Source organism: Arvicanthis niloticus, chromosome 21 (genome assembly GCF_011762505.2).
Source record: "Arvicanthis niloticus isolate mArvNil1 chromosome 21, mArvNil1.pat.X, whole genome shotgun sequence".
Classification (NCBI taxonomy): Eukaryota; Metazoa; Chordata; class Mammalia; order Rodentia; family Muridae; genus Arvicanthis; species Arvicanthis niloticus.
This window is the reverse complement of record NC_047678.1, coordinates 45,848,000-45,875,418: the sequence shown is the minus strand read 5'-3', so window position 1 is coordinate 45,875,418 and position 27,419 is coordinate 45,848,000.

Here is a 27,419-nt window from a genome sequence, read left to right as displayed (position 1 = left end):
AATCCCTTTTGCCATGACCTTCACTTCTCCTCATGGAGAAACTTCTTCATGGTCCATTGACAATGAAGTTAGCTCCTGCAGGGATAAAGTGTATTTGTTTAATAGCTTGATGCTTCTCCCAGACAGGGCCAAAGTCAGGGCTTTGGAACTAAAGGTGTAAAGTATGTGAGTTTCTCTGTGAGTAACTGCCTACGTAAAGGTGCTGAGGGGCATGTTCCAATGGCCGGAACATTTTTCAGTTTTCCATGGAGGTCATGTACAAGACAAGAGTTCTAAGTAACCCAGTATTTTCAGTGTGCTACACCCAAGTATTGAGGCCTCGACTCCATGAGTATGTTGTTTGCAACACATTTTAGAAAATTTCAGACGTTATCATCCAGAAATGTTTTTGCTCATTTGTCTTTCCTTCTTTTCTACTGATAACAAGTCACAACGAAAGGTTTTTAAAACAATTTTCATACACATACAATTTTACGTAGTAATAAGATGGGATAATACTTGTTTATTTTTACATAAAGAATTTGATCTTGGCTAAATATTTGATGTTACAAGATGTAGAATGTCTTCAACATTTTCCAGCATAGATCAATATTTTGATTTTATAATTCTCATTGCCGAGCACATAAATATGGAGACAAAATGTCAGAAGTATCTTTAGGGCCATTTCATTTCCCTCTCCTCAGTGACCCCTTGGTGTAGATGCTTGTGTGCTTAATTGCATACCACAGCAGAAAGAAGGGAGCCATCACCTTTCACCTACTCTGCCTTAGTCTTAATAATTGGGAATCTGGTGGCAAGTTGAGAAACACTGACGTTCTATTACTGTTAAGAATGAAGCCTTCTAAGTGGGCGCAGTGGGGAGAGAGGGATGAAGTTCATAACAATTTTAAATATGCAAAAAACACAAGGAGATTTAACTTTTTCCCTACTATATTGGCTTCAGAATTATTTTTCACAGAGAAATAAAATGTCACGCAGAGATTTAGAGACTTCTTTGCATTTATAGAGGATACATTTAAAGTATGTGTGAAAGCATGTGATGAAGAATATAATACCAGAGACTCTTTTTTTGGCTTCCAAGATTTCTGTAGAACCAGTACCAGTCAGTCCAATTAAAATATTTAATCATCAGCAACATAAATAGTTAGAATCACAGCTCTAGCTAACCTGACAAATCCAGACTCTTTGCATTTACCTTATGAATACATCAGTACTATGTGTTGGCAATCCATACTCACTCTGTTTCTTAGGCACTTATGTAGGCACCGGGACTACCTTAGGGAAGGGTGCGGTGCTCCTGAGTGTTTGGTTCCCTGAAGACAGATAATATTTGAAGAAATTCTGGCAGTGGAAATGGACTCCCCAATTTTAACTGTTTAGTGAAACTTAGAGTATTAAAGGTCAGTCATGTCATAGTGGTTAAATAAGCAGCTGTCTGTTATTCTTCTTCCATTGCTAAACACTACTTTGGGTAATCAAGTTACAAAGAAAAAAAGAATTATTTTTGGTTAATTGAACCTGTGGTTTCTATGCATTATCAGTTGACCCTGCTGCTTTACTCCTGTGCTGAGACAAGATATATTGGCAGAAATGCGTGACAGACAATTGTTTATCTCGTTTCCTGGTAAGAGAAAGATGGGCTGGGGAAGGGACCAGTCTTTCAACCATCTTTGGTAACATTTCTAGCAACTTAAAGAGCTCTCATTAGGCACCATTTCTTAAAGTTTCTACTGCCTCCCAGCAGTGAGTCTTTGGAGACCAGGACATCTACATCTGGGCATTTGAGGGACATGTAAGTTCTCAGCTATAGAATTCTAAGAATGTAGCAGATGGAGTCAGAATGTTCTACCCTGTATTTTTCTCTGTGGTTAGCTGATTCTCTGGACATGTACCTTCCCCTTAGGTACTATGAAATATTTACTTTAAAAGCTGGTGAGTTTTGTGTAGAAACCTTACTTTGATAGAAACTTTACCCAGGCAATTTTCAGAGTGAAGCCTTTCACCTGCCTAGTGTCCAGGAGAGTTTGGTTCTGAACCTTGATGAAAGACTTTGCATTTGAATCAGAACTTCCTTCTTAACCTTTCCTCAAAGACATCCAGAAGAATTTACTAGGAATATAGTTTTCTGTGAAATATGAAAATAGCCAGATCATTCAGAAGCTATAGAACCAAGCAGGTGCTCTAGGCAATAGGAATTCAGCAGGCTAATGATCTGACTGTGTCTGATGCAAGCAGGAAAATAATTTTCTTCTAGATGTCCAGTGTAAACTCACATTGACCTTGTTATGTTCTCTGTTTGTGAATGTGTGAGTGGAACAAACACTGGAAAACTCTTCATGCTCGTCCTTATGACCGGTGAGCTGTGCCTAGGATGAAAGTATTAAGTGGAGGTCTCTGGAGATTCCTTGTTCTCTCCACAGTATAGCATTGGCAACACTGTCATGTTGGATGGAATTTCATACATGGGGATAGTAATAAGACAGTTGGATAATGACACTTGAATCTTATTTTTGCTTGTTCAGAATATAGAGTTTAGAAGGGAAATGATGGTTCATCACAGCATCATTAAAGTGTACTCCAGTGGTGTTTACTCCCTTACAGGTGTTTAACATCTGACAATTAGCATTTGATTCTTGATACTAGGTACAAAGCTGCTGATCTCACAGATGGCATTCTACATCACAAACAGACAACAAACAAAAATTGTCTCTCCTTCTTTTTCTTTTGGAAGAGAAAGTATATCTCTACTAACATGTCTCATAGCATTAATGGTATGATGCCTTGCCACAGTTTAGTTTTTAGGGACATTGATAATCTTATTGTTTTCCAATAAAATTCCATAAAAGCTAAATGCATAGGCACTATCATTTTTATATAGTACTTGATGATCAGGCAGTGGTCACTGATCTAACTATTTTAAATATTCTTATAAAAACAATAATTTTTATATTATTCCCACTAAACTCATTAAGCTGCCTCATTGCAACTGTTTCTGGAGCTATATTGTTTTGTTGAAATTTCCTTTCCAATACAAGGACTAAGTATTTATAGCACATATCCCTCCCACTAAGCAAAAATTAAAGAAAAGCCATCACTCTATCTATCTATCTATCTATCTATCTATCAACCTACCTACCTATCTACCTACCTACCTATCTATATACTATCTAGCTGCCATTTTTCTGGCCACCCACCTATCAATGAGTGAATTAATCAATAACCCATCTGTGTGTATGGCTATCTGTCTTTTATGCACCACCTCTCTATGTATCTGTGTTTCTAATTATCTTTCATCTATCTGTTCCTGATTACCACACTGCACTTACTCTACTACCCTAACACATTTTTGATGATCTAACATGTTGCCAACTTTGAATCAGTAGAGTTGGAGCTAGAAATATACTGCATAGCATCTAGGCTTCATTCCAAATATCTTTGCCACTTCACTTTTATGAGTTATCAGATTCGGTGGTGCTAAAGATATCCTTGTAAGAGTTGTAAAGTGAGCAGAGCCAGTTGCCAGTTCTAATACACAGATTGCAGAGAAGCTCACTAGGATTTTAGTGTAAAACTATATCATTTCTGGTATCTGTTCTCTATTTCAAAAGATGCTTTTGCTAGCTATGCTCGTTTGGGGTAAGACCTCATATTTGAAACATTAATTCATATCATGGCATATCCAGTGCATATCTACCTGTAAAGTGGACTATAGTTATTTATTTAAAATCCAATTGCTCTAAAGAAACATCACATAAAGAGTTCTCTTTGGGTGAAAGTGCAGTCTACTTCTGTTCAGTGTGAAATAAATGTGCTTGAGATAACGGTAGGTGTGTGTTATCTCTTGCTTTTGTCTTATGAGTTTATGACATATCTTGCTTTCCAAAATCTTTGATGATACTATATTGCTTCTAAAAGTTTTGTGGCCTCTTTGACATATTATAGAATATCTTTGTATGTTTTCTCTCCAAAACTTTCCTTATTTTTGTATTTAAGTTTTTATATGGAATTAAGTCTTGTGCATTACATCTAGTTATACTTGCCTGTGTATTGAGAAGTTCCTATTTTCCTTTTTATTAGAATTTTGTAATTTATAAAGTATAAGATACACCTAACATTCAGTCCATCATCTTCAACAATTAAATAGAATACTCTGTCATCTATCCTAAATTAAAAGACTTATAAATCCATATGTTATGTCCTGGTTTAGCTTGTATATTATCTGAGAACTGTCTTCTCATATATATTTTCTTAATGTTAAATAGCCTGGGTTGGCTATGAGACTATAAGTAGTCTTTCAACCCTGTCAGAAATCTGAGAATCAGCAACATTATCTGAAAATATAATAAGCCTAACCCAGCTTCCAGAACTGAGACAAGTTGTAGAGACAGCTGCCTACCCATACAGCTCCAGTAAGTCAGGAAGTTGGAGCATCAGTTTTCAGCCTTCTGGCCCAGGATCATCAGACAGACCTTTGAAAAACATGAATTATTAAGGACCAGCTTATTCTGTCTTGGTAGAACTAAGATGTCCTAACCTGTAACTTGTGTCCTCCCAAGAATGGTACAGGTCTGCAGGAGAGATAGGCAATTTCTGCCCACAAGGTACCCACTTCACCTAGAGGCAGAGAAGCTCAATTTCTTCATTGAATCCACAAAAGGGGAGCTGCTAGGAGCAGACATGTCTCAATAACAAAAGAATAAATAACATTAAATGTCACGATCTGTGGATTTCTGATGTTTTTGAAAACCAACTATTTATGTAGTCTGGACTGTTGTCTGTTAATTACTCTCAGCTGTTTCTAATTAAATTATCTAAAAGCACCCTAACAATACACTCAGAATCATGAATTTGCTATTTGGCCCTTAACTCACAGGCTTAGACATCTCAGAATCCATGCAAACAGTGTATTTTTTTTTTTCTTTTTGAAATTTATTTTGTTGTTTGACGGTTTCATCCATAGTATAGCTCTCTGATATTCTCTCTTCTGCATTCCTACTCTCATCTCCCGGCCATTGCAATCAACGCTGCCTCGTTCCTACCAGTCCTTCTTCCAGAATCAGGAATTTAGTTTTCTTTTGTGACCCATTTAGCTTAACCAGGGCCATTTGTGTGATCGTTGGGTTGTAATTATCTGTTGGGGCTTGGTAGGGTTGCTGTGAATATGCCCTGGAGACAATGCTTTCTCCTCACCTGGAGTCTATCAGTAGCAAACAGTTCAGCAGGGAGGGGTAGGGTCACCTTCGCCCTTGCTGCATCCATGCTTGACTGTTGAAGGGGCCTGCTCTTATGCCTACTAAGTGCAAGTATCTACAGCTGCATGCAGCTCAGAATGCAGCGGTCTTTCTTCCTTCTCCCTATCTTGGCTCTAACATTCTTTCTGCCCCTCTTCTGCATTTTGAGACTTAGATGGTTTCATATCTCTATCGTTCATATGAAACATATATTAAACCATATAATCTATCTATCTATCTATCTATCTATCTATCTATCTATCTTCTAATGTATCTTCTTTAGGGCTGTTCCCTTTCCTATCACTTTTCCCAGTAGCCTGTACAGCCATGAGTTTGTTCATCACTGTTTCCTAGAAAGAGAGACTTCTCTGATTAAGGCTGAGATTAGCATTTGTCTCTGTGTATAAACATACATGTTTGGAAGCCAGCTTAATACTGGCTCGGTTTAACAAAACAGCAGTCCACAATCACTATTTTTACCCTATGGTCTCCCCAACGTGAACTTTAGAGCAGGTTTACAATCAGGCATGGCTTCCCTCCTGCGGCAGGGATAATCCAACCAGAGAGCCATCAGTTACGACCATAACAGCAGTGCTGACTTTGCAAAAACAGCCTATTCCTTAATGCAGATTTTAGAACAGTTTTATGTCCATAGCAAAGTTAAAAATGAGGCACAATGACTTTTCCAACACATGTACAGCCTGGACCTTTATTAACATTCCTCAGTGATGTGGTACATGTGTAGCCCTCACCTACATACCACCATCAGCAGTTCACAGTCTTCACGTGTGAGTTTTGTGTAGCCTGCGAACATGGACAGATAGGCAGATTCTGTTCTTCCGTGTGCTCACCTGCATTGGTGGTATTACTGCTCTGGACTTAAGTGAGTTTTCATGGCTGGGTGGTGGCAATTTATGGTAGATTGTATTCCTCAGATTGTGCATAAGATTGAGCATCTTTGCATGTTTTTTTTTTTTTTTGCCACATATATTGTTTTCTTGGCAGGGCATCTCTTCACAGATTTTGCTTATTTTAAGTTATTATTAAATTATTTTAAATTACTCATTACTGTTTAGTCCTAGGAGGGCTTGGGAGGAGGGCATATTTTGGATAACATATCATTCTAGATGCAGCTTGTACAAATATTTTTCTCCTCACCTATGGCTCATCTTCTAAGTCTCCTGACGTTGTCTTTCTAAGAGCAAGGGATAGTCTGTTTTAAGAATTGGAGTTTTAGTTCAAGGTTATGGCAAAATAGAGCAACTATTCTGTATATTTCACCTGCCAAAGACCAGTACACAGTGTCAGAGCAGCTCCTGAAACCCCCCTGAGAGGAAGAGCTAAGGAAGAAAGAAGGGGTAAGCAAGGTGGACTTCTGCTTCTCTCAGGAAGGAGTACATCTTATCAGTCAGTATGTGGTGGATCATTGGTACTTAAGGTTGGGGACAAAAGAGCAGGGTCTATAAGAGCAGGCATCAGTAAGTTCAAGTCCAGTGCTCACCACACAACTTTGTAAGTTGCTTCCCCCTTGGAGCCACAGCTTCTTTATTTCCAAGGAAAGCTCACTTTCATCTACTCTTTGAATTGCTGTGAGGATCACAAGACAAGGAACTTACAATGGTCTCCAGCACCGTGCCTGGCTTGTGGCACGCACTCCTCATGGCAGCGCAGTGGCCTCCAACACTTTGTAGCAGTGATGCTCTTCCGTTTGCCCTTAGCTCTCTCCTCTGTTGAGGGATTTGAGGATAACAAGCAAAGAAACATTTAAAAGTTTTATCAGCAATTCAGCAGGAAATTTAAATACACATGGTGAATCCTGGTGACCCTGTATCTCATGCTTAGGTATCTTTATAAAAGAGAAATTCTATCATATATCAAGTGTATTAGAGAAGGGGTAGAGCAAAAGGCCCTTTCAAAATCAGCCAGTGAGGATGCAAAACTCAGTTTTAATAAAGCAAGATTCCATATGACTAGAAAGTGAAGACGAGGCCAAGAGTTGCAAAGGTCATGATAAATGAATTAGGAAAGCAATCAAAACGGCTTAGCGAAGCAACGCTGTCATTCTTCATCTTAATGAATCTCCTAAAGAGTAAATAAAAGGAGAGAGATGAAAGTAATTATTGACTGTGTACCTAGCTATCGGAGCTGCTGGTGTCTCTAAGGACCATGGGTCATAAAGCTGAGCAGAAGGTGAATTACATATATACCACACAACTCTCTGAGAGCTGGCATGACTTATATCACGTTTACACTGGCGGTGTACAAACACTGAGTTTAATAAACATGCTGTGTAGAACAGGCTAGCCCCTGTCACACTCTGCTGAATTGAGACACTGAATTTCCTAGCAGTTAGAAGTGCTACAGAGAACATGGCTCGAAGCACCAAAGGTTTGAGTGGGCATCCATTTCCGTCATTTCTTGTTCAATAGGGAGGGTGTTAAATTTTCTTGCTTGCTCCTGGACAGCAAAAATGATGAAGAGACACATAAGGGAAAATATTTTTTAAGAAGGATTACAAAAGAGGAGAAAGAATGATTTGAAATATCACAGTGGGCAGAAACACAATGAATGCTATTTCCATAATTATTGTATTAGAGGGTGGGCTTGCTGGGGCAGATTTTATTACAGCCAATCGTGCAGAACAGAGTTTATTTTATAGCTCTGTGAAAGGAGCCTAGGACCTCACATACCCTAGGCAAGTGCTCTCTCAGTGCGTGATCTCTCCAGCCAGACACTGTAGAGAATTCTTAGACCTGGGAATTTCTCTTCACCTGAATGAGGAGAGAAGATTATGTGGATTATCTTGGTCATTTCAATTGGCACAGCAATTAAGGCCTCTTGCTCAGTTAGTTGTATCTTTTATTATATGATAATCATGCTGCCTTAATCATGATGGCTAAGGAGCAGAGCAGCCAGAGAGCCTGCAAAGCTGGGGGGAGTGTTATAGGAGAAGTCTGGATGCGAGATACCATGTAACAGTGGAAAGCTGAAGAACTGGAAGACAAAAAGGCATGTAAGGGACATTTTGCTAGAGCCTCAACCAGACACTCTTCAAGGTCTGTTCAAGTTTATAGCATGGATGTGCCCAGACACTGGGCACAGATACTATGGATGTTAGAGATAGCTGGAGTAAACATTTTTTTTTTTCTTTTCAAGACAGAGTTTCATATAATACAGCCTGACCTTCGACTCATTTAGTCCTTGGAGAAGACTTTGAATTTCATGACCCATTTCTGCTTCCCCTTCGCCTCCTAGGTGTTGGGATTACCCTGGTGACACTATGCCTGGTTTTATGCAGAGCTCAGGATCAATCCAAGGCTTTGCGAATGCATTTGACTGAGCTACATCCCCAGCACTGGGCTGGATGCAGGAGGGCTGTTGCTACAAGCATTTTAGAAAGCCCAAACTATGGACACTTGACGAATTTGTCAACTTGCTTCGTAAAGAAAGTGGGGTGTTAAATTTCCTCACAGACTTGGTTAGTACTGACGTGAATGTAATGTGTGCATGTATACAGGTACACATGCCCAAGCACGTGCATACAGAGCCCAGAAAAGCATATCTAACGTTTCCCTCTATTCTACCTTATTTCTTCGAGTAAGAGTCTGCCAGTTTGTTGAAAGTAGGTTGTAAGGAGGTTGTAAGTAGTTGTAAATAGGTTGCCATTCAGCTTGAGATTTTAGCTAGGCTGGTGGCCAGTGAGCTTCAGGGATCCTCTTGTTTCTTGTTTCTGCCTTCACTGCATGCATGCCTGGTTTCTTTACCTGGGTAATAGCTGTTTAAACTCAGGCCCTCATGAGTCCTCAGATCTATTTCCATAGTCCTCTAACACAGTGTCTTTTTCCAGACCAAGTGGATTATTATTATTATTGTTATTATTATTTTGATGCTGAGCTAGGTCAGAGAGAATGAAATTGACATATTATCTCCGTAAGTGTGGTAGAGACGGCAGGTGTGTAGCTCCAGGCCTTCAAGTTTTCAGATAAAACTGATATTTACAGAGCCTTTCGCTGTCTGCCATTTAGGCTCTGTTCAGACAGAAGAATCTGCCTGAAGAACAGCCAACCCCATACTTAAGACATTTTGATTACAGAATTAAATCAGCCTGCAATCAAACAGGAGCACTATGTCCAAATCAATCCTAAAATGACCTTCCCCTATAAAAAAAAAGAATCATTTAGAAAAAGGTCAATTTAGTTGTATATTACGATGAAGATCTGAAATATTTGTCTTCTAAAGTCTTTGCTGAAAAAAAAATAATTTTGCAGGAACAGTCACTAGAAAAACATGCCCCTTCCGATTGCCTCCTCAGGAGTTAGACCCATTAAACCATGGTGACATATGGCTGAGATTCCTCAAATCAATCTTCAGATTATGTTTCCCCCAAAGGCCAAGGTGAAGCTATGTCTAGTTAGTGCCCAATCTCTAGAGTACGACTTAAAGTAAAACTTTTGCTTTTTTTCCCTTTTTGGTCATCAGACATCTCTCTAGTCTCTCAAGCTTAACTCTTAACTCTCTCTGAGAGGTGATGTGAGCAAAATGAACCAGTAGATGAAGTCACTTAGCATGGTTTCTTAGCATTAAGCATTTACAAGTTTTACTTGTTTTGCCTGCCTGTCCTCTGGGTTGGAGTTTATCCCACCGGGTCTGTCTCTTTTTGTTCACACTCTCTTTGAACAAGATGTTCTATGACTGTCTGTGAAGAAGATCAAATGCATCAGAGCGGGGGATATGAAACTTGGTATTTAGATGATAAAAGCAGCATTGAAAGTGACCTTTGCTAGACAAGAAACAGAGGAACTGCATACGGCAGGCATGGGGCATACACCAAATTCCCGATTGATAAAATGGTGTTTAGTTTATCATTGGCTATATTTATTTGGCCATGATTCTCATACTTTTAAAGGCGTTGACACCAGCTTGTATACACACATATAAGATATCAGAAACAGAAAGAAACCTTGCCAAGAGAGAGAAAGAGAGAGAGAGACAGAGACAGAGAGACAGACAGACAGAGTGAATAAATTCACATGCAATCACATTTTCCTCCTTGTTCTCCAGACAACTCAGTTTGCTTCTAACGAGAACATCAGAGAAAATTTCTCACCAAGGAAGAGTGACCTTTAAAAGGAAATACCTGACAGCCAGATAAACTGCACACCATTTACAGAGGGATTCAGTGGAATTTACTCCATCTATTTTCCTGGCCTCTAGAGGAAATTATTCATCCTGGAAGGGCACAGTTGACTGAAGGAGGATGCTCAGATCAAAAGAGACAATGCTTTGAACTGAGTTTATGGGGAAGTGTCCAAACCTCTGGACTCTGATCTATGCCTGGAGACAGTAGGGTTAGATTGCTTTAAAGGACACTTTTGGGTCAAACAGGGAGAACGATGTAGTCCATCTGAGTATTTAGTAGAAATCCTGACTCAGATTGGGTAGATGTATCCAGGAACTTGGGCCCACTCTTTCTTGGATCCTCAGTATATACCAATACCTGTCTTCACTTTTTTTCTTACTTTATATCTCCATACTGTATAGACTGTATGCACTGATTCTCCAGACTGTATAGACATTTCATCTGGCAGAGGTGTGATGAGAGGCAAGTGAGGCCATGTGTTAGAGGTACTGAGAGACCTGCCGAGAGCTTCAAAAATGTGAAGTTGTACGAATGAACTGGAAATAAGTGTAGTATTTGCTAAGCAGTCTACTCGTCTGGGACGAAGGGGTCAGGCTGCACAGAGAGATAGCTTGTGGACACATCATCGGGCAACAGACAGTAGAAGGCTAGGATTCTGAATTCATGAGCTTTTGATTAGCTAATATTAAAATGTAGAAGCACAGATGAAGGGACATAAAGAAAAGACAGTGACTTACCTGTGCCAGTCACCTGAGCAGAGGCCGATGTTATTGGCCCTTATAGATTTCAACTGGATAATGGTCATTTTATACCAGGAACCCACAGTCTAAACCAGGCTGTCTTTAAGAAGCAACCAGAAACATGAATCCAAATTCATCTTAAGAATTTATTATTTATTTATTTTTTTGTGTGTATGTGTGTGAGCAGGTGTGCACTTGCATATGTGCACATGCACATGCGTGTGACCCTATGTCCATAGAGGCCAGAAGAGGTCATTTGATCCAGAAACTGGAGTTATAGGCAGTTGCGATCCATCCTATGTGGGTGCTAGGAACTTGATACCAGTCCTCAGAAAGGGCAGCAAGCGCCTTTAACTGCTGAGCAGTCTCTCCACCATCTGTCTCTTCTTTCAGATCACGGGAGACTTTTTTTTGTAGAGGGTACTCCATAAGTTAGCTTGCATCTCTTACAGCGCATGATTTTGTAGTAATAATCTAGGTCATCATTTTGCCTCATTCTTAGTGATTCTTATCTGCCACTCATACAACGACTGTATTTTCAGCTCAATCATTAACAAGTTTAAGCGTATTCATTTCTTACAGAAGCAACTTTTTTTAGTGCAATGCTCGAGACCGTCTTAGTTTATAAGACCTGGAGGAAATTTTATCAGCTCAGTAAAATGTACACAGCCTACTGATGCTGCAGGCAGATACAGCTTTAGGGTGATTTGAGTTTTCAAATGTGTGCATGGGTAATTGGCACTGATGTTCATCATACCCAAGGAGTCTTTGTGGTAGGGAGGTTGGGAGTGGGACCTGGTAGTGTGGCAACTGGCAGGTGAATCCTCACAGAGACCAGAGGAAATGGGAGACAGTAAAAAGGACATATATCTTCTATAGTTTATACTAATACCCATTCTAAAATGCTTACAAGATGCTAAACTAAATGCCCAAAGGAAAAGAAGAAAACATCTGAATTCTCACTGCTGGTTTCATATGCTGCACCTGCAAACTATTTTCACCATATTTAAGCAACATATAAACAAAAATGAATTCTTACTGCTTTGAAACTAGATTTTCCACCTGTTTTAATACCATGAAGATATACATTCACATAACCAAAGACAACATATTGAATTACATACTGAAAAGAAATTTCTTGAAATCCTTGGTACCAAACACATTTTTTTTTTTTTTTAAAAAACTCAATGGAAAAAAATCACTTAAACTCTTTTATTTCTGTCAGGTTTCTGTTTCAGGCAAAGAAGGGATTTTATTATAATATGGTACTGTAAGACCAATTTTTGTGGATAACAGTTTGGATATCCACACACAAAAAAAGGGATTTTAAGCCTATAGCATTGCCTTTCAGAAATACTTACATTTATAATCTAGAAACAAGAAACCTCTAGCCAGGAAGCTTTTCCTTTATTGACATGCTTCATACTATGAGAATAAAAGATTTTAAAGCACCAGATTAAGCAGTTTATTAAGGTTAGTTTGCATATGGTTTATAGGGCATATTGGTTAGGTTGTCTAACCTAGAAACATCTTTAAACTATTTCTTTAGAGCTCAAGGAGGTAGTTCAATAGTGGACCACTTGTTAGTCCAAACCTTAGCCCTAAATCCCATCCTTATTGCTTGAAAGAACTATGAATGAGCTGAACTTATGCTACAAGTGCACAAAACTTTCCTGTACTCAGGATGCTGTTATTGAGAGAAATAATCTTGGTTTTTTTTTTTAATTGTAAGATCCAGGTATCCAAACTTGAGAGGTGACTCAGTTGGTCAGATGCCTGCCATGAAAGCATGAAGGCCTTAGCTTGATCTCCAACACCCAAGTAAAAAGATACATGTTGATATATGCTTGTAGTTCCAGGACTAGGAGGAAGCAACAGGCAGATGTCTATCCAGTCAGCCTAGCCAACCTGGTGAGCCCCAGGTTCTACCAAGGGATTTTCTCTCAGAGGAAAGCCGAGTTGTACACCCTTTAGATGGTTGAGTGAGCAATGGTGCCATGACTGAAACCATGACTGAGTTCTATCCCTGGATCTCTAACGTGGAAAGGGAAAGCAGACTGTTACAGATTGTCTCCTAAACTCCACTCTTGTGCCTGGTTTATTCATTCCTTACAGACAAGTACATAAAATAAACACATAATGATATGTAATTAAAAAAAAAAAAAACAACAAAGTGGATGGATCCTGAGATACCATGCATGAGATTACTCCATAGCCCCCACAATACACCTCTCACATATATGCACATGCATAAACACTAAAGTTAATCTCCAAAAAGAAGAGAAACAATATAACTAATATATAACACAGAAATAATTATATTTTATTTGAAATGAAATTAGAATTCTTGATAAGAAAGTGATGAGAAATAGTGACATAAAATTTAAAGTATTTTTTTATCCTAGTAGGTTCATACACATTTTTTTTTACTAAGAATATCTATTCAACACAATGCACATGCCAACTGAAATTACTTCTGTTGTTGTATATACAAGGATAGAAATTAGTTTGAGGAAAATGACCTTATTATTGCTGTAGATTTAAAAATTCTTGTTATACTCTTGTGGCTCTTGTATTGTAGTTACATTGTAGTATTTTAATTCTGGTTATAGAGTCAGCTTATTTAGTAATCCTTCCCTTTTAAGCATTGGGGAAAATTGAGAAAGAAAACAAAGATAAATAAAAGAAGAAACTTTATCACAAATTAAAGGAGAGAAACATATGGGCTTTGGAATTTTATTTTAAAAGAAAAATAGGTAGAGGTAAGCCCGGTGTGGGCATTTATTCTTTCAATAGCAAATAATCACTTAAGTCATACTGCAATTAGGGTGCAATATTCCTTATCAGAGGCTTCTCAGAGGGGTTTTTGTGTGGATGAATTAATGCACAATGTATGAATGAATATAGAGATTATCTCTTTCTAAACACAAATGTATCTAGAAAATAGGCATCTGATTACACTTAAGGTGGCTGGTGGTTCCTGAGGGCCATCATGGACTCATTCTGGATGGAACTGGTTGTCTGACTGATCATTTCTGTAGTCTTTGGACTAACTCTCTCCTGCTAACAATGGATGGCCATCGTGCCTAGAACATGGCTCTAAATCTCAATCCCTGGTTGTAGAATTTGGTCTTGTCATGCGGATTAACTGTCATCTTGGGGCTGCTGTCAAGTTTACAGGTCCCACAGACTTTCTTTAGATTCCATTTTTTAGAAGCTCTAATGATTCTCTTGTTGGTAAGCAACTCATTTTTTTCCTGAGATACTGATATTGTTTATCTGTGAGTATGGACTCCTGGTGTGTGTGTGTGTGTGTGTGTGTGTGTGTGTGTGTATGTGTGTGTGTGTGTGTGTGTGTGTGGTATTTGTGATATGTGATACTGAACTTGACTATTTCACTCTGTTTTTCTCATCCTCCCATTGTCTATGAAAGACAATAAACTTCTCTTGTCTTTCTTCACTTACCTTAGTTCTCCTAACTTTGGTGCTAACTGCAAATATTTTGGGTTTGAAACAACTATGATAGTTATTTTAAAATTAGGTAGCAAACTTCTATGAAAATTAAGTGTCATGTTTTAAATTCAAGAAATTAATTATACTTAATATATATAAAATGTCTGGATAAGCAATTGGTCTACTCACTGGGGAAACAGTGCTTTCCTCTCCCAGCATTCCTTAGTTGTCTGCAGGTCTTTGTGTAGGGTTGAGGTCTTGTGAGCGTTCCCCTTTGTCCATGTTACTATGTCTGCCAATAGCATCCTTGTTCAAATCATGTTTACACTGCCATGTTGGTGAGAATTTGTGGTTGTAGCTTCTGACATTTGTAGGGGACATACTCTTGCAGCAATCTATCTATTCCTTAGGATCTTACAATCTTCCCACCCCTTCTTCTGCAATTTCCTGCAAGACTTTAGTACAGGAGTTGCATTTTATAGGTATCAGTTGAAACAGGGTTCTCTAACTCATGCATTTGATCAGGTGTGGTTTTCATTAATGGTTTCTTTCTGTTACAGAGAGAAGTTTACTTCATGTGGAGTATAAGGTATAAAGACAAAAATAACCATCTCTTAACACATATGCATAAAAGTAACATTATATAGGCTGAGCAGGTTGTATTATTTGTTTAGGAATACACACATGCACACACACTACACTCTTATATACATACCACGCACATATATGCATTTGAAGAAAGCATCACATAACATTAAAAAAAAGAGTCTATGAAAAAAATCAGTAAGACCAAAACAAACAACTCAAAAAATGTAATGTCTGTGAACTCCTTCTGTCACCTGATAACAGTAAACTTTTGAACAGTCTCCAAACGACACAAGGCTGAGAGATTTTTGAGTGAATGGCATTTTGAACGCAGGGAGAAAAGCTAAAACTAAGAGATCTATAGTTACTTGTCAATCATCATGGAGAGAGGCATTCTTGTTGATTTGCAGAGGCTACTGTCATCATGTTACACAGGTTCTAATGCCAAGGAGATGGCAAGAAGAGATGAAAAAAGGAAGAAGGTGGTATTGGAGACTTAGTGAAGGCATTCTGCATTGTTAGAGAGCCTTTAGTCTTCTACTCATCATTAAATATCATTTAATTTAATCCTCATAATTAACTAGACAGCATTTATTTTTTAGTTTAATCATAAGAAGTTACAGATTAGTAAGGATTGTTAATTTTTCTCTAGGTCATTCTCATATGGTTCTAAGAATTAGGATTTCTATCTTCATTTGTTTGGCTCTTCAGAAGTGAAACTTTCTCATTGTTCATTGGTTAAGTATGAAGACACATTGGTGGTTTGTTCTGGCATGTCTGTATCCCCAAATCCTCTAGATGCTTTCAGTTAATTCAGTAGCAACTCTGTACCTTATTTTCTTTGTCTTCCTAGATGTAAATGCCACTATTGTAGTCTTTGGGACCTTCTTAGGGTGGACATTGTCATTGTTCAAAGGTTTTATGGCTCAGCAGAATTTTTCATTGCTTTTCTCCCTTGGCAGCTTGAGTCGTACCTTAGATACTGTTAGAACTAGTACTCAGGGAAGAGGCTTGCAGGTAAGTTTCAGGGCGATACATCCAAGTCCAGTGTTCAAAGTGTGTGATGTCTTCAGCAGTAGGGTCTTAGACTCAAGTTGCAGGAGGCAACCAATGGCCATGGCAGCAGCATGTGTTGCTTTGAGAGTCTTTCCTTTTTCTTTTGAACTAGCTATTCCAAGGAAGTTCTGTTGCTTTCAGCATCTAGGACATAGCCTTGTAAACCTGCCAAATTAATTATGAGTCAATCTGAGGAATCTTTTAAGTAACCAGACATTAAGTAGCCAGATTTGAATATCATCCAAATATCAATGAGATGTGTATCAAGAATAGTAATTGATTATTCACTTTTCTATTTTTTTTTATCATATTAGTTCATAGGTAAGTGAGGGGGAGGAAGGATTTGTTTTTGGCTCTAAATTGTATTCCTTTCTCTGTTTACATGATAAAATAAAACTAAACATAAAATGGACTAAAGACAAACAGAAGACAACAAATAGTAGTCATGACATTGAAAAGAGAAAGAAAAACATTCAAAATAGCTTAGCATTCTAATTAATGTTCATGACAAAACCTTGATCCATTGAGAAACACTGGGTTATGCCCAACAGACTTTCTTTACCTAAACTAGGAAAGGATGTGGATATTTAAAAAAGATTTGTTTTTTGATAGGAGAAATATTGTACTTATATTTGGGTTGTCTCAAAAGAATTTCACTTATGAGATACTTGAATATAGAAAGGCAAACAGTTGTAGACGATGACCTCTCAAGAATATAGTATCTTGGGATGTAATATTTGAGAGAATAATAGTAATAAAAGAGAATATGGCCCACCAACTCACCTGAAACACACTCAACAGTGGTAAACTTCAAACCAAACCCTGTGTTCCATTTCCTGCCCTGCAACTCTGCCTACTTTCTTGGAGGCCTGCTGGCATCAGAGACAACCAGGTAAGATCCTGCTCCAAGCTCTTGCCCACCATATCCCCTTAAAACATACCTACAAGCCTTAACCTGTACCTGCCCCCTAAACTTCATTTCTCAGGCCTCAACTCTGCTTGCTTTTTTGGGTGACTGCCATTACTAGGTACCCCAGGCCATGCTGGTTCTAGGGATCCCAGAGGCAAGGTTAGCACCCAAAACCTCAGAGGCCAGATAGGTCACAAAAACCCCAGGGGAGACAGCCTACTAGACTTGAAGACAAGTTAGTCACCAGAAACTCAGACCACTCTGGTCTGAAGACACAGGGAAACAGAAATCAAGGGAAAAAATAAACATCCCAAATCACCTATCCACTCCCTGCCCCCCCCCCCCCCAAAAAAACAAAGATAAACTCAGAAATCAGCATTTAAACCCTTAATATCCACAAAACCAAGATGGCTAAAGGCCAGCATAAGAATAGAATAAACAACAGCCAGGGCAATAGAGCCTAGCTATCCTATTATGACAAACCCTGAATGTCCTAACATAATCAAAGCATACAAATTACCTTGAATCTAATTTTATAAAGATGATAGAGGCCTTTAAGGAGGAAATGAATACATCTAAAGAAATACAGGAAAATAAAACCAAACAGTTGAAGGAAATGAATAAAAGTGTCCAAGATGCAAAAATGAAAATAGAATCAATAAATCAATAAAGAAAACACAATCTGAAGGAATATTGTAGATGAAAAACTTAGGTAAGAGAACAGGAACTACAGTCACAGGCATCACCAACAGAATGCAAGAGATGGAAGAGAGAATCTCAGGTGTAGAAGATTCCATAGGAGAAATTGATACATCACTCAAAGAAAATGTTGATTCAAAAAGTTCCTGATACGAAACATCCAGAAAATCCAGAACACTATGAAAAGACCAAACCTAAGAATAATATGAGTAGAGGAAGGAGAAGAGAGATTCCCAGCTCAAAGGCCAGAAAACATTTTCAACAAAATCATAGAAGAAAATTCCCTAACCTAAAGAAAGAGATGCCTATAAACATACAAGAAGCATACAGGACACCCAAAAATTGGTCAAGAAAAGAAAATCCTCTTGCAATATAATAATCAAAACACTTAATGTACAAAATCACAACAATAACAAAATAAAAGCTGCAAGTGAAAGTGGCTAAGTAACATATAAAGATAGATCTACCAGGATTACACCTGACTTCTCAACAGAGACTCTAAAAGCCAGAAGGGTATGGGTAGATGTCTTGTAGTCTCTAAGAGAGCATAGATACCAATCCAGACTACTATACCCAGTAAAAATTTTAATCAACATAGAGGGAGAAAACATGATATTTTTCATGACAAAACCAAATTTAAACAATATCTATCTACAGATCTAGCCCTACAGAAAATATTAGAAGGAAATTTCCAACCCAAGGAGGTTAACCACCCCCAAGAAAACAGAGGAAAAAAATAGTTCCATCTTAGTAAAAAGATGGAAAATAGTAAAAAGAAAGAAAATACACACACACACACCACCACCACCACCACCACCACCACTACCACCACCAACATCAAAATAACAGGAATCAACAATCATTGGTCATTAATATCTCTCAACATCAATCGATTCAATTTTCCAGTAAAAAGACAGGGGTTAACAGAATGAATGCAAAATTAGGACCCAGCATTCTGCTGCATACAAGAAACACACCTAAGCATCAAAAAGACATTGCCTCAGAGTAAAGGCTTGGGAAAAGATTTTCTAAGCAAAGGGAGACAAGAAGTAAGCTGGAGTAGCCATTCTAATATCTAATAAAATAGACTTTCAATCAAAATTAATCAAAAGAGACATAGAAGGACTCTTCATAGTCATCAGAGAAAAAACCAATTAGATGATGTTTCAAATATATATATATATATATATATGTGTGTGTGTGTGTGTGTGTATGTATATATATACATATATATATGATAAAATAAATTCAGAGGCATAGATTCTACATTTATAAAAGAAATATTAATAAAGCTTAAATCACACATCAAACCCTACACATTAATAGTGGAAGATTTCAACACCCTACTTATTGATGTACAGGTCATTCACACACAAACTAAACAGAGAAATAATGAAACTAACAGAAGTACTAATCAAATGGACCTAACAGATATCTATAGAATATCTAATCCAAAACACAAAAGAATATACCTTCTTCATACCTCATGGAACCTTCTCCAAAATTGATCATATAATCGGGCACAAAGCAAGCCTCAACAGATACAAGAAAATTGAAATAACCCCATGTATCTTATTAGACCACCATGGATTAAAGCTGGACTTAAACAGCAGTAGAAACCACAAAAGCCTACAAACTCATGGAAACTGAACAACTCTCTACTTGATAACTACTGGGTTAAAGAAAAAAATAAAGAAAGAAATTAGGGACTTTCTAGCATTCAATGAAAATGAAGGCACAATATACCCAAACTTATGAGACACAATGGAAGCAGTGCTAAGAGGAAAGTTCATGAAAACTTTATAAAGAAATTGGTGAGATAGCACACTAGCAACTTAACAGCACACCTGAAGCTTTGGAACAGAAGAAAGCAAATACACCTAAGACGAGGAGACAGCTGGAAATAATAAAACTCAGGGCTGAGACCAATAAATTAGAAACTTAGAGAGCAATACAAAGAACCAATGAAACCAAGAGCTGGCTTTTTAAAAAAATCAACACGATAGACAAACCCTTAGCCAAACTAACCAAAAGGCAGAGGGAGAATATCCAATTTAAGAAAATCAGAAATAAAAAGCAGGACATAACAATAGTCACCAAGGAAGCCCAAAGGAATTATTTGTTCTTACTTCCAATATCTGTACTCTACAAAGTTGAAAAATCTAATGAAATGGGTAATTTTTTGATAAAAACCATTTATAAAATTTACATCAAGATTAGGTAAACAATTTAAATAGAACTATATTCCCTAATGAAATAGAAGCAGTCATTAAAAGTCTCCCAATAAAAAAAAAAGCCCAGGGCCAGATGGTTTTATCATAGAATTCTACCAGACTTTCAAAGAAGAGCTAATACCAATACTCCTCAAAGTATTCCACAAAATAGAAATAAGGAGCACCGTTAAACTCATTTTATGAAGCCATAATCACCTTAAAACCTAAACCGTACAAAGATTCAACAAGGAAAGAGAGTATCAGAGCCGTTTTTCCTTATGAACATTGATGCAAAGATACTCAATAAAATACACAAAAATCAAAGCAAAGAACACATCAGAAACATCATCCACCATGATCAAGTAGGCTTTATCCTAGAGATGCAGAGATGGTTAACATACAAAAATCCATCAACACAACCCACTATATAAACAAACTGAAAGACAAAAAAACCACATGACCATTTTATTAGGTGCTTTTGTGACAACATCCAACACCCCTTCATGAGAAAAGTATTAGAGACATTAGAGATGCAAGTTGGCTACCTAAACACAACAAAGACAATGTATATCAAGCCAATAGCCATCATCAAATTGTAGAAGTGGAAAGATCTCCCATGCTCATGGGTAAGTATGACTAATGTAGTAAAAATGACCATTTTACCAAAAGCAATCCACATATCTAAAGCATTTCCTTTCAAAATTTCAATGCAATTCTTTACATTGTCATTCAATTTACAGAATTGTCATTCAAGACAATTCTTCTTGAGAAAAGAATTCTTAACTTCATATAGATAGTGGCTAAAACAATCCTGTTCAATAAAATAATTTCTGGAGATATTACCATCCCTGATTGCTACACTGTAATAGTAATAAAACCCACAGGTATTGACGTACAAACAGACAGGTTGATTAATGGAATTAACTTGAAGACCCATAAGTAAACTCACACACATATGGACACTTGATTTTTGACAAAGAAGCTAAAAGCATACAATGGAGAAAAGAAAGCATCTTCAAAAACTGTTGCTGGCCTAACGATGTCTGCATGTGAAAGAATGTAAATAGATTCATATCTATCACCCTGTACAAAACTCAAGTCAAAGTGAATCAAAGATGTCAACATAAAACCAGATACACTGAACCTAACAGAGGAGAAAGTAAGGGATAACCTTGAATACATTGGCACAGGAGACAACTTTCTGAACACAACATCAAAAACTCAGGCACTAAGACCAACAATAAATGTGATCTCCTAAAATTGAAATGCAAAGGACACTGAGTCTGTAAAGCAAAGGACACTGTCAATAGGACAAAACATTAGTCTACACATTGGGAAACAACCTTCACCAACACTACATCTGACAGAGGTCTGATATCAAAATATATAAAGAACTCAAGAAATTAGACATCAACGAACCAAGTAACCCAATTAAAATGGGATACAGAGCTAAGCAGAGAATTCTCAATAGAAGACTCTCCAATGGCCAGGAAACATTTAAAGAAATGTTCAACACCCTTAGACATCAATGAAATACAAACCAAAATGAATTCTGAAATTCTGAAAGCTTTCACCAATCAGAATGTTAAGATAAAAATCTCATTTTTATCAACACGTGCTGGAAAGGAGGTAGATGAAGGGGACACTTCTCCACTGCCGCAAACTTACACAGCCACCTTGGAAATTCATTTGGCAATTTCTTAGAAAACTAGGAATACCTCAAGACCCAGCTATACCGCTCCTGGGCTCCACTATCCCACAAGGATACTTGCTCAACCATGTTCATAGCAGCTTCATTTGTAGTAGCCAGAAATGGGAAACAATGCAGTTGTCCCTCAACTGAAGAATGGATAAACAAAATATGTTACATCTACACAATGGAGTGCTACTCAGCTATTAAAAAACAACGGCACTGAAATTTGCAGGCAAATGGATGGAGCTAGAAAAGATCATCCTGAGTGAGTTCATCCAGACTCAGAAAGACAAACTTGGCATGTATTCAGTTATAAATGGATATTATCCATAAAGCACAGGATAATCATGCTGCAGTCTATAGATCTAAAAAGCTAAGTAACAATGAGGGTCCAAGGGAGGATGCTTAAATATCACTGAGTAGAGGAAATAGAATAGACGTTGGGGGAGGACAGAGAGTGAAAGAACTGAGAGAGAACGGGAATCCGTGTGGTGGGGGTATCTCTGTGTCAAGCTAGAAACCTAGGACAATGGAAATTTCCAGCAATCTATGAGAGTGACCTATTTATGAGTCCTAGCAATGGGGGATATAGATCTGAAAGGGCCATCTTTAGTAACCAGAAAAGACTTCCAATGGAGGGATGGGAACACCAACCCAGCCACAAAAGCCTTGCCCCATAGTTTGTCCTGCCTCCCAGAGGTGCAGGGGTAAAGGTGGACATTGCATTCACTCTGTGTGGATTGTAGGTTAGATGATCATGAATTCTCTCTGGTGAGCCAATTATATGCATTTGGATCACACTCAATAATTTTACACAGTCTTGAAAATGTTTTCTATGCTCTAATTGCATTTTGAGAGAAAAGTTTTATTTTAACAGGAAGGGTAAAGCTAGGTGATGAGAGAGAGAAAGAGAGAGAGGGGGGGGCATGGAGGCAGATGTTCACGTGTCTCCACTAGTCAAAGATAGTTTATATATCTAGATTGGGTATTGGGTTACACTTCTGATTGAGCATTACCAAACTTATAAAGCCTTTGATTAACATTTTAAAAAAATGTATAAAAGCAGAAAGGAGAGGGGACATGGGATAGGGGTTTTCTAGGGAGGGGAAATGGGGAAAGGGGATGGCATCTGAAATGTAAATAAAATATAAAAAATAAATAAAAAAGAAAATAAAAAAGAAAATGTTTTCTGTCTCATTGTACATGACTTTTATCAGTTTCGATGTTACTTTATTTTTGTTATTTACTTTTTGTATAGTGTGTGTGTGTCTCTGTGTGTGTTGTGTATGTGCATATATGCATGTTCATGGGTATGCGGGTTCATGTGGAGGCTAGAGATTGCTGTTGTGTGTCTTCCTCCATCAACTTTCATATATATGGAAGCAATCTCCCACTAATACCCAGAGCTTACTGATTCTGCTAGTCTAACTAACTAGCTTGCTCTGGAGATAGGTACCCTGTTTATACCTTCCCATGCTCTGGGATTGTGGGTGGACAGCCATGCCTGGCTGGCATATGACAATATTAGAGGTCTAAATTCTGGTCTTCATACATTACCATCTCTCCAGCCCAATTTCTGTTATTTATTTATTTATTTATTTATTTTAGTTCTTAGAGGTCTAAATTCTGGTCTTCATACATTAGCATCTCTCCAGCCCAATTTCTGTTATTTATTTATTTTTTAGTTTTTAAGCATACTTCTAATTATCAACTTCCTTTACGAAACCATATAATAGATTGCATATTGATAAAAAAAAGTCTATGAATGGATTATGCAACTATTTAACTTTTGAAATATAAATGCATCCTTAATAATCTCAAATTAGGGAAGGCAGGGTGGGCTCACCAGGTAAAAGCTGCTTGCTGTCAAATGACCTGAATTTGATTCCTAAGATTCACTTGACAGAAGGAGAGAACTTATTCCTTCAAACAATCCTTTGTCTTTCACACCCATCCTGTACTGTGCGCCCTTCCAATAAATTAAAGACTGGAAATAATTTTAAAACATTTCTGAATTAATACTGAATTTCAGTGGCTGCTGCTATCTTTCTTAATCGGTAATTTTAAAGACTGGAATGAAACCTTTACTTCTTCTTCTAACTTATTGATTACAAACATGTACTTTGAGTTTATCTGAAACTCAAAGTTTATTTGGAAAGGGATGTTTTTATTATATACTTTCTGCTTTGGTCAACCTTTTAGTATTAGTAAAGCAAATTATGGCCATGAAAGGAGTTCATAGTGTTCACTGACGTACTTTATATCCTTTTGCAGGTAACTGCAGGTTGCCATGAATACTAATGCCAGGATGTAGTCCAGATCCTCTGAACAGTGGTTTGGGGTCTTCAGAAGAAAAGTACTTTACAGCCTACTTCAAAGTCTTTGAGACAGCTGCTATGACTTACCATGTGCTGACAAGTTTATCTGACTATACTCAAAGATGTAGGGTAGATTATGAATCCATGCATGGAGACAACTCAGTTTCACACATCATTATTCCCTTTCCAGCATGTGAAGTCATATGAGAAGTATCTCACTCTTCCAAGAATCCTGTGTGGATGCTCAGACCTTCTGAAAGCTTTGGCAGGATTTGTCAACCTTGATACCAAATGTCAAAGACCAGCAGTCAGTGTGCCTCTTTGTAGAGGACAGGCTGGCTGCTGTGCTCACACCAACCAGAAGGGGAGAGGCTTTTCTAACCCGTTGTACAGATGTGAAACCTGCATTATAATTGTGGTCCCAATTCTGTGTTTGGAGATGTTTCAGTTCATAAATTTTAAATGATGTGTGTCGCTGTGCAGGTCACAAGAGGACAGCAGATGATAACTCCAAGATAGTAATTAGAGGAAAGCAATCTTTTGGGAGAAGTGGAGATTTGGATGAAGGACAAAGAGAGGAAATTAGAAATGTGTTTTGCAAAGAGAAGCTGGGGAGATGCTCTGATGACAATTATAGTTTGGAAAAGTCTACAACAGTCTGCCACCACTTGCCAACTGTAGAGCGTTTTGGGTCTCCATAAGAAATTCATGGTTCCCTTGGAACAAAGGGTGATTTTCTGAAACACTAGTGTAACTACCAAAGGACTTTGAAACTGCAAACAGACACTTAACCATAAACATACCCTCCTGGGAAAGATGTGTGAGGGAACAAGATGTAGCATGAATACTTTGGGAAGCCAGCTAAAGTTGAAGACTTGTGTGAGTTTTGTTTAAGACTTTACCCAGCCACAGCTAGGCATGGGGATTATTCTTTTAAAGCTGTCTAGCATACCCTGCTACATCTGAATGAAATAATCCATCTACCATATTTGGAAAGATCTGTTTGAAAGTGATAGTTCATAAATTGATTTCAAAGTAAATCTCCAAAATAGAATCAGAATGACATATTGCATTTTTGAATATGTATTTTATATTATATTGGCATATACCTTTCTCCATGGGATAATTTAATATAAACATAACTCTTCTGTGTTTAATGCTCTATCTTATCTAGCACAAAAAGTAGGTGGTAAGCAATCAAACAACATGTAGAAAGGTGATCAGATGAAAGGCTGCGAGTACAGAGCAAAGGCATTCTTAGGGCAGTGGTCCCCGATTTCCCTTGAGTTAGCTTTCTGTGACCCCAGTTGCCTGTAGTTAACTGTGGTCTGAGGACATTAAGGAGAAAATAATTTGCCATTCCAAGGTAAAGAAGTCAAGGATTATTGGGCCAAAGTAGCACAGTATGCATTTCAAGTTATACTACTTCATTCTCCCTCTCCCTCTCCCTCTCCCCCTCCCTCTCTCCCCCTCCCCTCCCCCTTCCCTCCCCCTCTCCCTCTCCCCCTCCCTCTCTCTCTCCCCCTCCCCTCTGCCTCTCCCTCTTCCTCTTTCTCTTTCCCTCTCCCTTCCCCCCTCTCTCTGCCCTTTCTGTCTCATCCCTCTCTATCTGTTTCTGTCTTTCTGTCTGTCTCCCCTTCACTACCGTGTGTGTGTGTGTGTGTGTGTGTGTGTGTGTGTGTTATTACATGTGTACGTGGAAGCCAGGGTTTGATGGTAGGCTTCAACTGCAGCCTACTTTTTAAAATTTTTTTTCTCTTCTTCTTCTTCTTCTTCTTCTTCTTCTCCTTCTTCTTCTTCTTCTTCTTCTTCTTCTTCTTCTTCTTCTTCTTCTTCTTCTTCTTCTTCTTCTTCTTCTTCTTCTTCTTCTTCTTCTTCTTCTTCTTCGGTATAGGATATCTCAGTGAATCTGGAGCTCATTGATTTGGCTAGATTTGCTGGCCAGCGAGTCCCAGATCCTCTTGTTTCTGTCTTCCCAAATGCTGAGATTACAGAAGCAAACACCTGTAGTGGCTTTTATGTGGGTGCGAAATATTGAACACAGGTCCTTATGATTGTTCAGTAAGCACTTTACCAACAGAGCCACATCTCAACCCCTGGTACTTTTCCATTATTGAAAAGAACATTTGTGTTGGGGGCCGACTTTTAGCAGAAAGCGGCTATCAGCTTTGCAGCCATCTTGAGCCATATACCCTGACATGAGACTTGGATTACAATAGCCTACAACAGCTGAGCACACTCTGATAATCTTGGTTTAGATACCTTGGGTGTGTGAGATTAAAGGTGTGTGAGATTAAAGGTGTGTGACTTAAGAGTGTGACTTAGAAGTGTAGAGATCAGATTTAGAGACAAGACCTAAGGGCATGATTAAAGGTGTGACCAAAAGGCATGGCTTAGAAGTGAGACATATAAAGGCAAGAGGCAGACAGAAGAGAGAGGAGAGAATCAGACACTTCAGGGAGTACAACTAAGAACTAGGAACTAGGAACTCAAGACTTGGGACTTGGACTAGGAAGAGAGACTGAAGAATAAACGGGATTGAATCACACTCTGTCTGGTCTCCATTCTTCGAGTCTGTCCTCACTCTCTCTCTTGCTGAACCCGGACTCGCGGACCAGAGCGGCAGCTTGGGCCGGGATACAGTGGCCGCCAAGCACAGAGTGGAGAGGGCCTCAACATTTTTGGCCGCCCGAACAGGGACAGCTTGGGCCTCAACATTTTAGGCCACCCAAAGTGGGGCAGCCTAGGCCCCAACATTTTTGGCACCTGAACAGGGACTAGTGCGGTCCCCAACACATTTGATAATCAGAAAATTGGTATGAGTGTCGAATTTGCTGTTACTGTCTCTGATTGCTTGTTATATGGGTTAATTATGTTAAACTAAATGACACAGCTAAATTTCACAATTTGATTATTTTTAAGTATGCATTTTTTTCCCCTAAAATCTAAGTTTGCTTACAGCATTTTGGCTTTTTACAGCAACAATAAAACCACATGATTCCAGTATTGAAAAAAAGTCCTTAAAGATTGAAGAGCAGAGATCATTTTTAGCCAAAATTAAGTGTTTTAGTTTTGTTTTGTTTTATCACAGTCGTTGTGATCGCATGCATAAGACCTTTATAAGTTCAAGACAGGTAAAAGTCTCACCATGGGGGAAAGAGGAGTTGGGTTCAAGTCTTTCCCCTAGCTGAAAGCTATTGACAGCTGATAGTTTACAGAGGGAAAGTGGGTTTTAAGGGTTCATTTGCTGGTAGGTAGACCATGCTTCAGTGGACAGTCACACATCCAAGAATATACAGACAACACACAAGTAGTACTCTGTATGTTTTTTTTTAAATGGCTATACCAAGTTTGGTAAGTATGACAAAGGTAGGTTTTGGA